This window comes from Chiloscyllium plagiosum, chromosome 28 (assembly GCF_004010195.1).
Source record: "Chiloscyllium plagiosum isolate BGI_BamShark_2017 chromosome 28, ASM401019v2, whole genome shotgun sequence".
NCBI classification, from domain to species: Eukaryota; Metazoa; Chordata; class Chondrichthyes; order Orectolobiformes; family Hemiscylliidae; genus Chiloscyllium; species Chiloscyllium plagiosum.
The window spans coordinates 44,262,475-44,280,108 of NC_057737.1; the positions used below are offsets into that span (position 1 = coordinate 44,262,475).

General features: G+C 41.8%; 1 long non-coding RNA gene across 1 annotated transcript in view; it reads right to left on the reverse strand.

The window, feature by feature from the left end:
* Nucleotides 1–5,912: 5,912 nt before the first annotated feature.
* Nucleotides 5,913–17,634, reverse strand: part of LOC122563840 — a 36,711-nt gene continuing 24,989 nt past the window's right edge. The window contains exon 3 of the long non-coding RNA XR_006315753.1: nucleotides 5,913–6,814. This is a non-coding gene — a long non-coding RNA (uncharacterized LOC122563840). The remainder of the gene's footprint in view (nucleotides 6,815–17,634) is intronic.

The window sequence follows — 17,634 nt, forward strand, 5'->3', positions numbered from 1 at the left end:
CGTAGTGTTAGGTAAAGGGATGAAATGTAGGGGAATGGATCTGGGTGGGTTGCGCTTCGGTGGGTCAGTGTGGACTTGTTGGGCCGAAGGGCCTGTTTCCACACTGTAAGTAATCTACTCTAATCTTATCATGACCAATCCACCTAACCCATAAATCTTTATGACTTGGAGGTGCTGATGTTGAACTGGGATGGACAAAGTTAAAAATCAGGTTTTGTCTAACAGGTTTATTTAGAAGCACTAGCTTTCAGAGCCCCGCTCCTTGAGAGAAAACCAGAGCATCCAGAGGAAACCCACACAGACACAGGGAAAACATGCAAACCCCACACAGGCAGTCGCGTGAAAGTGAAATCAAACCCAAGTCCCTGGTACAATCAGACAGCAATGCTAACCACTGAACCACCAATGCAACCAAATGTTATAGTTTGTTGTGCACTTTGGAAATTAGTCATTGTCCCTCCAGCCAAACCTACAGACATTTAAAATGCTAATTTGGCAGCACTTAAACTTGCTCTCCTCTCTTGTGAATGGTCTGCATTATTAAACTAGCCCTTTATCTCTGGCTTTCAATATGAAAATAGCCTGCTGGGGAAAAATTACATCGACATGTTTTAAATTTCCATGCTCATTGCTCTTCCAAATTGACAGCACCCTCGATTTCACACCCACTGCTATCTTAGCTCTGTCATTAGACCACTTGTTCCAAATAGGTTCATCCCAGCCAATATCTTTATCCACGAACCCAAAACAGCTAAAATGGGATTATCCAACCATTGCCATATTGTTGTTTTGGGACTTGTTGAATTCAAACTAGCTGCTACATTTTCTACTGTAATGGTAACATATCAAGAGTGCTTTACAAGCTACAAAGGCTTCATATATTTCAAGCTGGTCAAAGTTGCTACAGCAATGTAATTCCTCTCTTTCAAAATTTGTTCCAGTTGCCATATCTCATAATGTCAATGTTACTGTGATCTGTTTATGATTCACTATGCTCCTTAAACAGTGAAAGGAAAGCATGGCACTTTGGTTGAAATTCTATGCTTCAAATGAATTTTGTATGAATTGCGTTCTGGGAGAGGTGAAGGTGTACGGGTCACATCACTGGCTGAATGATCCATTGCTGCAGGCCAACAAATTCAATAAAGTCTAAAATTAAATGTTAGTACCCGACTTGTTTGCTAGTGTCCTTGAGAGAAGGAAATATGACATCATTGGTCTGACCCACATGTGACTCCAGACAGTTGACTCTTACCTTCTCTCTGGAATAGCCTAGAGTCATAGAGTCATAGAATCATAGAGTCCTACAGCATGGAGCCAGGCTCTTTGACCCAAATTGGTCCATGCTGATCAAAATGTCCATCTACGCTAACCCCATTTCCCCGCACTTGGCCCATATCCTTCTAAACCTTTCCTGTCCAGATTGTATTTGTCCAAATGCCTTTTAAATGTTGTTAATGTACCCACCTCAACCACTTCCGCTGGCAGCTCATTCCATATGAGCACATTGTCTTTGCAAAAGAGTTGCCCCTCAGGTTTCCTTTTATTCTTTCCCCTCTAACCTTAAACTGATGTCCTCTAGTCCATGATTTCCCAACTATGGGAAACAGACTGAGTGCATTCACACAATCCATGCTTCTTATGATCTTATGCACCTCCATAAGGTCCCCTCTCAGTCTTCTATACTTGAAATAAAAAAGTCTTAGCTTGTCCAATCTCTCCCTATAACTCAGATCACTGAGTCCTGGCAACATCCTTATAAATTTCTGCACTCTTCCAGTTTAATAACATCCTTTCTCTAACAAGGTGACCAAAACTAAACACAATACTCCAAGTATGACCTCACGAATGTCCTGTAAACTGCAACATAACTTCCCAACTTCAATGCCCTGACTGCTGAAGCCCAATGTGCCAAAATCTTCTCCACTGCCCTGTCTCCCTGTGAGTCTACTGTCAGAGAACCGTGCATCTGAACTCCAAGATCCTTCTGTTCCACTACACTCCTTAAGGCCCTACCATTCACCATGAAACTCCTACCTTGATTTGACTTTCCAAAATACAACACCTCACACTTATCTATATTAAACTCCATTTGCCATTTCTCGGCCCACTTCCCCAGCTGATCAAGGTCCTGCTGCAGTTTCTGACAATCTTCCTTACTGTCCACAATACCTCATTTTTTATTGTCATTTGCAAACTTACTAATCATGCCTTGTACATTCTCATCAGAATCATTGATATAAATAACAAACAGCAATGGACCAAGCACTGATCCCTGAGGCACTCCACTAGTCACAGGCCTCCAGTCCAACAAGCCTTTAAAGATCAACACAGGATGCATACGCAACTCCTTCCTACAAAACGCAGAAACCCAGGCAACTAGCTGGTTGTTTGTGAGAAAACATGGAGTAGGGCTAAGAGTATTCAGAGTGACAGAAAATGGAAAGTGGGACTTAGGATTAATCCTGGGACAATGGCAGTACTGTTGTTCACAGTTCGCACTCACACCTTAGACTTGGAAGTCAAAAACACATAGGCTAGATTCTCTGAGGAGTGCAATTGTACACAGATTGCCAGTCCATTCCATTTTAATGAAACAAAAGATATATGTGTTACTGACAGGAGATTCTGATCAGGGCCCCTTCAGAAATGTGGAGCCATACTTCCATTCTGACAGATCTTTCATGGCAGAGAACAGTCAGGGAAGGGCAAATCATGATCCCTTTCTCAGAGCAGTCCAGCATTAGAACGACTATATTCTTAACTTCAGTAGAATCCTCTAAATTTCTGATTTGAATGGAGATTTTTGGAGGGCTCCAAGTGAAGGGGAAATTGTTCAGGTACATCTTCAATAACCAGTGTTATTAATTCTAAATCTGCTACGATGGGTTTCTGCAGATTCTCCATGTGCAACCTCCCAGCTATGCTGCAGAACTGAGTATCCAGCCATCGGAAAATCCAGAACATAATTTTTAAATTTGCAGACAACATCAAATTAAGGACAGTGTCAGATTACAAGACATTGATAAACTTGCAGAATAGGCACATACTTAGCTAATTAATTTCAACATTGATCAACATTATGTTTTGGTAAGAGAGATAACGAAGTCAGGTATTACTCAGAAAATAGGAAACAAAATGAGCAGACAAGCATGGGGGTCTGGGATTAGAATATGCCAATCACTAAAATTGTGATGCGGACTAATAAGATCACAAAAAAATACCAAGTCTTATAGTATTTCGAGAGAAATAGAATTGGGGAAAAAAAAGAGAATTCACGTTAAAATTGTACTAAGTCTTGATTAGGCCAGATCTAGTGTACAGCCCACGATTCTAGGTCCAGGAAATTATTTACGTGGATACATGAGTTTGGACTGAAAATGTTAAACCTATCAGTAAAGGAAGAACAGACTAATTTTCTTTTCCCTTGGAACTGAAGAGCTTGGGGTTGGGAAGGGGATGGGTATAGGAAGCGAGGGAAGGGAGCGGGCACTGACTTAATGATATTCTTTAAAATGTTGAGAGCTTTTAGTAGAATTTGTTAGTTAAGAGAGAGAGTTTTTCCATTTGTAAAGAAGAGTAAATCTGGGGGCCATCAATATGTGTTAGTGCTAAGCAAACAAGCAATCAGTCTTGAGATGCAGCCTGATTCAGTTGGATGTCTTTCTCTGCTGCAGTCTTTCAATATTAATTGCAAAGCAAGTCTGCTCTTCCTGACTGTGGAAGGAATGATGCCTTCGGACTACTGAAAGGAAATTAGAGGAGAAGGGAATATGTCGGGTAGTGGATCACACTCCAGGCAGTGGAGTATTTATTGTATATGGATTAGAGTCTATATTAATGTAGTGCTGGAAAAGCACAGCAGGTCAGGCAGCATCCGAGGAGCAGGAAAATTGACATTTCGGGCAAAAGCCCTTCATCACTTTTGCCACTTTATTGTATATGGAGACTGGTAAGATGGGAGGTGAGGATAATGTGAACCCTATTGTGGCTCTCGAAGACAGGGAAGGGGTCAGAACCCACATTCCTGGACACAAAGGGCAATTTAGCATGGCAAATCTACCTAATCTGCACATCCTTGGGCTGTGGGAGGAAACCAGAGCACATGGAGGAATCCCACACAGACACACGGAGAATGTGCAAATTCTATTCGGATAGTCACACAATGGTGGAATCGAACCCAGGACCCTGGCTCTGTGAGGCAGCAATGCTAGCCACTAACCACTGAGCTACTGTTCTACCCCTGCCATTTTGGCAAGTTCCAAATACCTGAACTGACACAATGGAGGTGGAGAAAATTCGATAATGGAACAGAGCTCTTACAGGAAAAGATTTGCAAGTTAGGTGGATTGGCTGTGCTAAAATTATGTCATAATATCCAGGGATGTGTAGGCTAGATGGATTACCCATGGTAAACATGGGGTCAGGGGCTAGGTCAGGGTGGGATACTCTTTGAAGGGTTGGTGCAAACTTGATGGGCCAAATGGCCTTTTTCCACACAGTAGAGATTCTATAATTTTAGGAAGAAGAGACTGAGGAAATGTCATGACGATAGCTGATGTGGCAATCAAAGGGATTACTGTGAATATTGATTGATCATGCCTGCAGCACATAGCATTATGTATTGAATTATTCAGGGTTGGCAAGCTATCACAATCACCATGCTCTCCCTATCAGCCTTGCTCACTCTTGTTGCAATATTTATACAACTTGCCCTGTTCTAATGAAGTCTTATGTTCTCTATCCTGCAGTACGGCTGGACGTTTCTGTGTATTTCACCAAAATGTCTTTCAGAGGCTAGAGGACTTGTTGAGTTTAATATATTCAGAGGGAATGGATTGCTTCAATTAAGAAAATTGCACTCTTTTAGGAGCTGAAAGATATAAAATGTAAGTTTTGCATCGAGCTATTCAATGGGCTTCTGGGTCTTCCTATTGGGGATTGTACCAGCCGACAAATTGGGTCAGTCGCATCTACCCTTCAAGGCACAGGCAGCTCTCCCCCACCATGACAATGACCCTCACCCTGAAACCTGGAACCGGGTTTGTGCTCTTCGATTTCACAAACCTACCCTCTTAATACCAGGCCTCTTCATTCACAAATTGAGGTTCCCTGTAAAACAGGGCTGAGATGAATCGTTTTCCTTGCAGAGAGTCATAGAGTTATTGAAACTCTCTTCCTTAAAAAAAATGGCAGGAACAGAATCCTTGAATATTTTTAAAGAGGAGGTGGAAGAGATTCTTGCTAGGCAAGGAGGTGGGTTTAGGGGAAAGATTATCTGAGGTAGGCGGGAATCTATATTTGAGGTTGCCATAAAATCAGCCATGATCTCATTACACGGCTCATTAGGGCAGCAAGGTCACTCAGTGATTAGCACTGCTGCCTCACAGTACTGGGAACCTGGGTTTGATTCCAGCATTAGGTGACTCTCCTGCGTGGAGTTTGCACATTCTCCCCATGACTGTGTGGGTTTCCTCCCACAGTCCAAAGGTATACAGGTTAGGTGGATTGGCTGTGCTGAATTGTCCAGGGAAGTGCAGGTTGGGTGGGTTAACCATGGGAAATGCAGGGTTACAGGTAGGGTGGGATGCTTTTCAGTAGTTGGTGTGGACTTGATGGGCCAAATGGCCTGCTTCCATACTGTGAATTCTATAGCTGAATAGGAGCGAGAGCTGAATGACCTTTCTCTGTACATTGTTTATTTGTTCATTTGTTCTTATGTTTTGCCATATGTGCCAGCACAGGGGATCTGCTCGAAAATCAGCCTCACATCAATCAATTTTATTTCTATGTGCCATGAGTTCTCCCTCACACCCGTCTGGTATCTGTATGCACACACTCAGCCAATATTTAATTTTGTGTAAAATAAAAATCACACATTGGATCAGTTTGGAAAGTTGGTTCTATAATTTGCTTGGAAATTGATTTTCCTCCTCCCTTATTTCAAGGCATGTTGAGAGTTTAATATGTTACGTGATGCTCCTGACACTCTGTATAGCTGATGATGCTGCCATTAGAGAAGCATTTTTTTTAAAAGAGATTATTCTCAGACAGGACCAGCATTTATTATCCAACCCCAGTTGCCCTTGAGGAGATTGGAGTCAGACTTTTTGAAACGCTGTAATCCACATGCTGAAGTATAGTTGTGTGCATTCAAGATTGATGTTGATCAGTGGTTGGATATTAAGATTAAGGGAAATGGGGAAAGTGCAGTAAAGTGGAGTTCGGTCAAAAGATAAGCCATGATTTTAATTGAACAGCTATGCACCTAGAAGGGCCAAATGTCATCTACCAGCGCCTGGAATAGAACAGAATAGAAATTTATTGCCATGTGTATTTTTGCATGAAAAATACAATGAGACATTTTTAAGTTGCCCCACCACAGCGCTTACAGAAGTCATATATAATTTAAAAAAGTAAAATTAAGACAAAGTTCATCAGAGTTCAGTTAACGGCTACTGGGCTCAGAAAAAGCCAACAAAGGACCGATGGAATATCCTGAAGATGCTGCCGGGATGAGACTACCACGCAGGCTGCTGGAATTCTGGGCTGGAAGCCTCTACTGAAGAAGTCCTCCAGGCTAGGGCAATGCAGCCACAGTGGGAGATCACCATGTTGGGCCAAGACTGCCTTTCTCCTCCCTCAGGCACCCAGGCCAAGCTGCGGAACTGGAGCCTTGGCCTAGCCTGCTAATCCGGGCCAGGGGAGTCAGCCCAGGACGTGTTCCTCAGAGACTTCGGTCTGGGGTGGAGCCATGTATGTTAAGTCCTGGTTTTGCTGCCACTGCTGCCTCTTTCATCTGGCACTCTCCAGCCTTATAAGAAAATGGAGAGAAAAGAAAAATAAGAGACGAAGGGCTAAAGTTAAAAAAATTGCTTATACCCTGGTGTTTTTTTGGGTACTCCCAGAGTGCGATTAGGAGATGAATCGCCACCATTTCCACAAAGCATTGTTGAACGATTGCCAACACATTACCTACTCCAGATAACTTGGCCATGGCACTGTTTCCCTGCTACCTTTGTGAGTCAATGCTTTAAGATCTCTTTTGGAAGTGAATGTAATGAAAGGATCATTACACCGTACTGCCGGCTGGCCAATGCACTCTAGCATTTATCCTTAAAAATGTTTCTAAAAACTGCAAATCATGGAATGTTCATTGGAAGAGCGGGCAAAAGTTCACTCATCAGAAACGTGAACCAATCTGTTTCAAACGTAGACTGATCTCCTGTGCTGCAAGTTCCTCTCTAGAAACTTGAGTGTTTCATCCAGACTTTAACACTTCATTCCAGTTCTGAGGGAGCTGTGCAGTTTAGCTATCTTTCAAATGCTGCGTTAAGCTGAGGCCCTGTCAGCCATCTCAGTGGGCATAAGAGATCCCCCGGCAGAATTAGAAGAGTAGGGTAAATCTTCTGGTATCCTATCCATTATCAATCTTCCAAACAGCGTTATTAAATCAGACAATCTTATTATTTGCTTAACTCCTTTTTTCTGCATATGAGGGGCAACAGGATCATTTAAGTGATTGGGAGATATTCATTCCTTTTTTACCACAAGTTGCCTATGCTTTGGCGATACTGTGGCTTGTCCTTGTTTCTTTTAGAGAGAAATGGGGGGCAGGTTGTTCGACTGTTTGACAATTGTTGCTGGCGTCTCAGCAGGGTTGGAAGACAGTGCATCTCTCCCAGCTGCTACATTTTCTCTCTCAGGAAATGTCTTTTGATGTTCGTTCCTCCTGGGAGAACTACATGTGAGACAATCTATGTTCTAAATTTGCCTTTTTCCAAGTGTGTGTTTATGGGATGTTAACCATGCTGGAACAGTTAATTAGTAATAGTTACTGTATCCATTATGCTGTTATGTTTTCTAATGGTGTAAGTTATTCCAAGTTTTTCTTTCTTTTGTTAATGATAGTGTTTTGCTTAACGTCAAGGGGTTTAACCAAGTGAATTGCATCTGGAGCACAGCAGCTCATATTTACCATTAAAATAAGAAAAAGTTAGGGTCTAGGCTAACTTCTTAATATATTTTGAGGGGAGTCTGCTCTGGTCCATAGCAGTGCTCAAGTAAAGGTCCAGTACTCAAGAGTTTTGAATTATGGCCAATGGAGGGACCAGCAAAGTTTTGGTGGTGATGGGGGAATAGCTGGAACCTTGTGGGACAACAGCAGTTTAAAGATGGAAGAGAATTGGTGTTTCCCTCAAGCACATATAAGGAAGACAACAGAAACCACTTCATTTGTTCTTTTCACTGGACGCATTGCTCATTGAAATTGAAAATGGGAAATTACTGTGAGCAGCTGAAAAGGAAAGTGCCAGACTTCAGTGGAGAAATGAGCAGAGAACTCGCTTGAGGCTGATTGTTACACTTAGCCATTGTGTTTCCTACATCACAACATTGACTACATTTCAAAAGTATACTGCATTGATTGTAAAGCACTTTGGAAGTTCCTGAGGTCATGACAAGTCCTGTAAAAATGAGGATCTTTCTTTGTCCTATAATCTAATTGAAATGTGCAAGGTTTGGAATAGTCTACTGATGTTGCTATGTGTATTTCTTATGCACATTTAAGGGAATTTCTGCTTTTCACAAATTTACAGTGCTGTTAGATTCTTTCTTTTAATTGTGTTAATAATCTGTGATGAGTCCTATTAAGTTACTGGATAAATTGCCTTATGAAAACTAATGTGCTTTAATATCAAGGGAAAGAACACTGTGATTAATGTTTATCCTGCACACTATGCATCTTGTATTTACCAGATGCAGATCCACATGGACATTACTGCATTAATTAAGCCAACGGTTCTCTCAAGCATCTTCTCAGCTGAAGGACATCTCAAGGATGTGAGTTCTGATCTGGAGTCAGGAAATCATGAATTCCAAATACAAGGGAAATGAGAATTGCATAAATTACATGATGCAAACTGAAAGAAAGAAAAAACAGAAGGAATGTTAACTCTATCCTCCTAAGATAGGGATCAAAGGCTGAACATCAGGATTTGAGTTATTGTAAAATGGTTCATTGTACTGAAACAAATGTGACTGGGACGCTGAGGGACACCATCCAAAACTGAACAGTGTAAGAATTCATCTCCTTTATAACCAGTGACATGTTTAAGTTCCAGTGTTATGAACTGGGTTTGCCTTGGTTGGATGATTTTCGTCAATTTATCCTCCCAAAGGGTGAAACGAGTTCACACCAGTAGTGTGAACACTTGTTGCAAATCAGCAGTTGAATTTTCTTTGGTTTTATTTTCCTAATGTCTTTTAAAATCTTGCCAAGATTTAAAAAAAATTAAACCAATTTAAAATCAGCAATGTTTTTTGGAAATGGGTGTTCAAGAGTTGTTTGGCCAATCATTTTGGGAACTCAAACAGGAAGAGGATTGGTATGGTGAAAAATCAACCGTTGGTCCCCATGAGTCTGTTTTGTATTGCTGACATGGATTATTTTTACCTCTTCAATCAACTCTTCCTCTCATCTGTTCTGTTCATTAATCCCAAGGCTATGGTACACATTAATTCCCTCACATTTACTTTCTACATAAATTCTACAGGCTAGGAATATCAAAACTTGCCCCACCTAACTTTAACCATTATTTTGCCTTTTCTTTGACCCTTTCCAATCTTGGTGATACCCTGTACTCTAAGGCAAAGCTTCCCACAATGGGTGGTAGGATCCTTAGTGGGGGCCATAATCTACAATGTTGGATTGTAGGGTCTGAGGCAGCAATAACTACTGTGGGAGCCACTCCCCCCAACTTCATAGATCTGCTCTCCCCACCCCTGCTCCCATAAGTCATCTCTTACGGAGTAGATAGGGAGAAATTGTTCCTGCTCGTAAAAGGAGCAAGAGCTTATGTTAAAAACGATCTGCAAGTGGCAAAAACAGCATCTTAGTATTCACTTGGGAACCCTGCAGCCTTCAGGATTCAATATCAATTTCAATAATTTTAGGGCCTAAGCACCTTCTCCCATGTCCTTTCTCCACTCCCACAAACATGAATGCTTTCATTACAGTCAATCCATTTTTCACCCATTAATAGTCCCCTTTTCTTTATTCCTGACTCACCGTTATCTATTCATTTCTCTGCCCAATTCCTGTCCTCTCTTACTGGGGTCCATTTCCACCTATCGTTTACTCCTTCTCCTCCCTCCACACCCACCTTCAGCATTCACACTGACATTTTCCTAGCCACAGTCAGTTCTGAAGAAGGGTCACTGAGCCCAAAACATTAACTATACTTTCTCTCCACAGATGCTGCCAGACCTGTGGAGTTTCTCCAGCTATATCTGATTTTGTTTTAGATTCCAGCACCTGCAGTTCTTTGTTTTTGTGAATGGGGTAACACTGATTGACACATAAATGCCTTCCAGCACTCATTAAAAAGGCTGTTGGGATATTGGTGGCTAGCATTTTTAATAGTCATGTAATGTCAACTCAGGACTTTACAAATAGAGAGATAGGGGCCAGATTTTCCCCTACGGGATGGGAATTGGAAGGTGGGCCATTTCCTGATATTGCAATCTTTCCTCTTATATTGGCTGCATTTGTGAATTATATTCTCACCCCACAGAGTTGGGGGTGGCTAGAGTTGGAACTGTAGCCACCCAATGTATGGCAGAGGTTGGAAATGGAGGCAAGCATGTCAAAGTGGACAGGTTAGAAGTCCTGCCTAAATTTGCTGGGACATTGACCCAGTTCATTATCTGAGTGTGAGGACCCTAGCCTTCATCCAGCCATGTCCTCCCCGCCACAACATGCCATGCCCACCCCCAAACCTTCGATATCCCCTCCACATTTTGATTAACAACGGGATAAAGGTTATTGGAGACTTGAAGTATATAATTGTTTTAAACAGAAAAAATAACAAGATCTTCAATGGTGAAAATGGTTAAGGCAGGTGAGGAAGGAGGCAAATGTAAAATGAGGGAAAAAATTTTTTAAACTCAATCAGTAGCCAAGATTTGAAACGTGTTCCCTAACAGTGTGGTGGAGATAGATTTTGTAGCAGTCTTCAAAATAGAATTGGATGAATACCAGAAGGAATCTCTTTATTAGGAGTTTTCTACAGACCCCCCCAATAGCAACAGAGACACGGAGGAGCAGATTGGGAGGCAGATTTTGGAAAGGTGAAGAAGTAACAGGGTTGTTGTCATGGGTGACATTAACTTCCATAATGTTGATTGGAACCTCCTTAGTTCAAATAGTTTGGATGGAGAAGTTTTTTTCAGGCGTGTCCAGGAAGGGTTCCTACGTAGATAGGCTGACTAGATGGGAGGCCATATTGGATTTGGTGCTAGGCAATGATCCAGGCCACATGTCTGATCTCTCTGTGAGTGAGCACTTCAGTGATAGTGATAGTGATCAAAACTCCCTGACCTTTACTATAGTCATGGTGAGGGATAGGAGCAGACGGTATGGGAAAATATTTAATTTGTTGGGAGGGGGGATGTAGAATTACAATGCTATTAGGCAGAAACTGGGGCACCTAAATTGAGAACAGATATTCTCAGGGAAATGCATGGCAGAAATATGGAGGTTGTTTAGGGAGCGCTGATAGTGTTGGATAGATTTGTCCCACTAAGGCAAGGAAGGGATGGTAAGTTGAAAGAACTGTGGTTGACAAGGGAGGTGCCACATCTAGTCAAGAGGAAGAAGGAAGCTTACAAGGTTGATGAGCCAAGGATCAGACAGGGCTCTAGAGGGTTACAAGATAGCCAGGAAGGAACTGAAGAATGGACTTAGGAGAGCTAGAAGGGGGCATGAAAAAGCCTTGGTGGGCAGTAATAAGGAAAACCCGAAGGCATTCTACACTTACATGAGGAACAAGAGAATGGCCAGAGTAAGGGTAGGGCCAATCAGATATAGTGGAAGGAACTGCCTGGAGTCACAGGAGATAGGGGAGGTCCTTAATGAATATTTTGCTTCGGTATTCAGTACTGAGAGGGACCTTGACATTTGTGAGGACAGCATGAAACAGATTGATATGCTCGAACAGGTTGATGTTAGAAGAAGGATGTGTTGGAAACTTTGAAAAACATGAGGATCAATAAGTTCCCTAGGCCAGACAGGATATAACCTATGTTACTACAGGAAGCGAGGGAAGAGATTGCTGCACCTTTGGTGATGATCTTTGCATTCTCACTGTCCACTAGAGTGCCATTTGATTGGAGGGTGGCAAGTCATTCAAGAATAAGGATAATCTTGGGAACAACAGTTTTATATCTGTGGTGGGCAAATTATTGGAGAGCATATTGAGAGACAGGATTTATGATTACTTTGAAAAACATAGCTTGATTAGAGATAATCAGCATGGTTTGTGAGGGGCAAGTCATGCCTCACAAATCTTATTGAATTCTTTGAAGACGTGACAAAATACATTGATGAAGGTAGAGTAGCAGATGTGGTGTGTATGGATTTTAGCAAGGCATTTGACAAGGTTCTCCATGGTAGGCTCATTCAGAAAGTACAGAGGTGTGGGATACAGGGAAACCTGTCTGTCTGGATACAGAATTGGCTGACGCATAGAAGACAGAGAGCGATAGGATATGGAAAGTATTCAACCTGGAGCTTGGTGACCAGTGGTGTTCCGCTGGGATCTGTTCTGGGACATCTGCTCTTTGTGATTTTTATAAATGACTTGGATGAGGAAGTGGAAGGGTGGGTTAGTAAATTTGCCGATGGCACAAAGGTTGGTGGAGTTGTGGCAAGGTGAGAAGCAGATCTGAAGCATCTGAATTTAAAAACCAGTGTGATTTTCAGAGCACACCGCTAGTCTGTTAACATTAAGAGCTAAATAAACCGTGTTGAAGTGCTATTGTAGATTGTCACAATCAAAGCCCTGAAAGATTAATTTGATTCTAAACTAACTGGGCATAATTTAAAACTTGTCAATGGCCCTGATTTCAGTTTCCAATCTCTCATATTACTTCCTAGAGCTGTTATCTTAGTAGTTTGTTGTATTTGTTGGCTTGCTTCAGTCTCTGCTTCCTGGGATATTTGTCCTGGAATTTTTAATGACCTATGGAGGTCATTAAATGTGAGCAGACTAATTCTGAAAGTCTCTCTCCTGACTGGCACGTTAGTGCCCTGATGCTGGCATTTTCAAAACCAAGGCGACAGGTTGGATGAGAGAACCAACACACATCGAAGTAACAATTTATTAAGCTCCTTGAAGTGACGTGCTTGTCACCTAGCTGAGACAGCCAGAAAACGGTTTTCAATCACCAAACTCAAACAGTCTGGTACACATTATGCATATCTGTTGGGCTCTATGGGTGGGGCAACTCAATAAATTTGTGAATGCAGAAAGTGTTTGCCATTTGTGCATTTAGATGCACTGTCTATAAATTGGCCATTGGATTTCTTCACTGTATGGCACTGTTGGCCCTCCAATGTCCAATCTCCTCTATTCTGCAAGGCAGTGGCATGCCCTGTCATGGCTGCCATCCGCTTTTGACATTTTTGTGCTGCAGGTAGCTCCTTGACTCTTGCACCACTAACTGGGCTCCAGTCTGACTGGAGATTGGGTCTTATGAGCAGTGCACAGAATCCTACGGTGTGGAATCAGGCCATTTGGCCCACACTGACTCGACAATGAGCATCCCACCAGCCTTGCCCACTACCCTATCCCTGTAACCTTCTATTTCCCATGGCTAATTCACCTAGTGTGCTCATCTCTGGACACTATGGGCAATTTAGCATGGCCTACTGTGAGAAACAGAAGTCACTCATAAATCAGCCTGAAACAAAGCCTTGGAAACAAGAACAATTTATTACAGCCTTGCAAGTACCGGACGCTTCTGCAATCAAGCAGAAATGCGTGCCAAAACAGAGCCTGTTAGCATTCTTATTTAGTTTACAAGTTGCGGAATCATGCCTCCCTTTTCCCATCCTATCATAAGCCGATTACCTTACTTGTTAGTTATTTTCTTATCTGGCCATCCTGCTGTCCTTGTCTGCATTCTTTGTTCCTTGTTTGTTACAGCTTGTTCTTTTATCCAGTTTTTCTTATTATACTATAAGCTTTATTGTGAAATGCCCCTGCTGTTTCTTTTTTGTGGTCAACTACAACACTTTAAAGTTATTTCCTAGCTTAAAACTATTTTCTTTAAAAAAACCCTCTATATTCATTAAAGTCTTAGCCTTAAGTATGCTACATGCTACAAGAATTCCGCGACATTTTGTATAATGTTTCCCTTCCCTTCCCCCCACTAACCCCTTCTCCCACCTGCAAAAACAACATTTCTAATCTCCCACACTACCACCTAACCTGCACATCTTTGGACTGTGGGAGGAAACCAGGGCACCCAGAGGAAACCCACGCAGACATGGGGAGAACACACAAACTCCAAACAGATGGAATCAAACCCAGGTCCTTGGTGCTGTGAGACTGCAGTGCTAACCACTGAGCCACCGTGTTGCAGAGGTGGCTTGTGATCGCATTCCAGAAGTTATTTTCATGTTCCCAGCTTGAGAATGAAAATCATACCCCTGATGTTATTTTGGAAAATGCATTCTAGTCAAGTCTGAAATCCAGCCATGGTCAAAAAGCAGGAGGGAACAGAAAGTTCCATCAGTCCGCATGTATTGCATTATCCAAACAGACACACAGAACTCGCTTATGACAACACAGAACATCAGGAAGATGGGCATTGGGTGGGACCAGAGGTAATTCTGACCGAGGCCAATAATGAAAAGCAGGTGATATCTGATCAGGGCTTGATCTTTATTCCCAGCTCAAGACCTCGAAGCCCAGATAATTTCTGGCTCCCAACCTCATGCCATGCTTGAATTGTTTTTGTGATCCAATCTTCAGCTAGGCTAGTGCCAACCCATGGTGCTCTGCCAGGAGGTTGAAACTGCCTGAATACATTTGCCCAATTTTTATTTCTGTTAAAATTAATGGGGGAGATATACAATGGGCAGCTAATGCCCATTTGATAGCATTGCCAAAGTCATTATCTGAATTGGATGTGTAAAAGCTTTGTGATTCCCAAGCAACAAATATGAATGATCTCAATCATCAAGCAATGCCACTGGAATGCCACTTACTATGTTCTCAATGTACTCAAGACAAGGGGAAATAACGGAATCTCATGATGCCTGCATTATACCACAAATTGCAGGTTACTTAGTAAATGATAGCTTTGACTGTGAAGAAACTAATTTTGTGCCAATCACTTTCTCACTTGGGATGCCTGGTGAGTGAGGAGCCCCAGCATGGAGGAAGCCTCTTTAGGCAGCAAAATCGGCCACTTTTTCATCAGCAGTGTGTTTTTTTTTGGCTGACTTCTTTCCAATCGGTATTTGCAATTCACTTCTGAGGAGCCAGGAAGATTGCCCCTTTCTGTAGTACTTTGTGACAAATATTACTCTAGCTGAAAAAAAAACCCAATAAATATATCCAGATATTATACAATCATTTCGCTTTCTTTTCCCTGTGTACCAGTGGAAGGATGCAACATTTTACTGTTCCTTTCCGGCTGCTAACCCAAGGGATCTGTTCATTTCATGCTCCTTTAACTAATATGCCTGTGTTCCATTAAGAAAGATGTACCATTGTGTTTGTACAAATTAAATGGGTGGAGCCAATATCATTATCCAATTAAGCAGTATACTGCATTCTGCACTTGCAAAGTACACCTGTTGTGAAATCTACTTCTCGATATAGAAATTGCATACAGCAAACCACTTGAGAAACAATTCATGTCGAGTTAATGATCATCTCATAGCCAAGGAGCACAATGGAGCTTTGTACTTCCTCATGATCCGTTGCCCAGCAACTTCACTTCTGTCTCCAAGGTGGAATTCCCAACTGAGGTTCCTTAATCAACGGCTCAATCAGAATTTTCACAGAGCAAATTCCATCTTATCTGAAGTCATGCAGCTCGACGTTTTGGAATGGAAAGAATCTAAATGTGTGCAGAAGTGCAATTGACGCTGACAATAACTGCAGTATCAAAGTTCAAAATTAAGTTTCTGATAAATGGAATATGGGCAGAGCTGGAAAACCTTTAAAAAGACTTTGCATTCCAACCAAAAAGAACTTTATCATAAAAAGAACAGTCACCATGCCAGATACAGGCAGCTGTTTCATCTTTAAGAATACTATAATGAGCTAAACAGGCTGCCCTGTTGGGGCAGTACAGATGGGAATATGGAACAGGAGAAAGTGAGGACTGCAGATGCTGGAGATCTGAGCTGAAAATGTGTTGCTGGAAAAGCGCAGCAGGTCAGGCAGCATCCAAGGAGCTGGAGAATCGACGTTTCGGGCATGAGCCCTTCCTGAAGAAGGGCTCATGCCCGAAACATCGATTCTCCTGCTCCTTGGAATATGGAACAGTCCTATCAGGGACAAAAATGACAGTGCAGATGTGTTACACTTCACTCAGTCTGTGCAGCTATGACAACACGCATATTATGTGAATGTGGGAGCAAATTATTACAAATGCTGGAAGCTGTACTGAAAACAACAAATGTATTTTGTATGAATATGATACTGGAGTGCTGGATAGTGATGGGAGAAGTTCCAACATGTTTCATAGAACATAGAACATTACAGCATATTACAGGCCCTTTGGCCCTCGATGTTGTGCCTACCCGTGGAACCAATCTGAAGCCTATCTATTTTACACTATTCCATTTTCATCCATACGTTTATCCAATGACCATTTAAATGACAAATTACACATCCCTGGACACTATGGGCAATTTAGCATGGCCAATCCACTTAACCTGCACACCTTTGGACTGTGTGAGTAAACCAGAGCACCTGGAGGAAACTCATACAGACACGGGGAGAACGTGCAAACTCCACACAGTCACCAAGAGTGGGATCAAACTTGGGTCCCTGGAACTGTGAGGCAGCAGTGCTAGCCATTGAGCCACCATGCCACCATGGATGGATTTATTCCTCCAGTTACTTGACCACATTTTGGACATACCTACCTTAGTCTTCAGGTCCTGGTGTAAGTCTTAAACCTGGAGCTCATGGCGCAGAGGCCCAGTGATCCACAAGCCCTCACCAAATATAGAACAATTCAGAACATTCTGATGAAGAGTCAACAAACTCAAAATGTTAACTTTGCTTTCTCTGCATGTGTGCTGACAGACCTGCAGAATTTCTTCAGCATTTTCTGTTTTTGTTTCAGATTTCTAGCATCTGCACTTCTTTGTTTTATTTAAGAAATGATAGTAACAAGTCAAAGCTTAAGGTCCTTTATCAGAGTACATGCAGTTATTATATCAAAATAGAAGAGTTGATGACTCAAATATAACTGAAGAAATATAATAGACTGAAGTAATAACAGAGACATAGTTGCAGGATGCCTGTTCCATCAAAAACTCAGGCATACAAAGTGGCAAGAAAGTAGTAGGCCAGAGGATTGGGAATTGTTTTAGGAATCAGCAACCAATAACTGAAAAACTAATAAAGAGAGAAGAAACTGATGACAAAACTAATTTAGAAAGGAATATAAAGGCAAATAGCAAATAGCAAGAACTTGTACAGATGATGTAAATGTGTGAAAATAAAGTAATTAAAATAATTATGGGTGGCTTGTAGGATGCGGCTGAGAATTTAGTAACTGGGAACAGGGAAATGGCAAACAATTTAATCTAATATTTTGCTT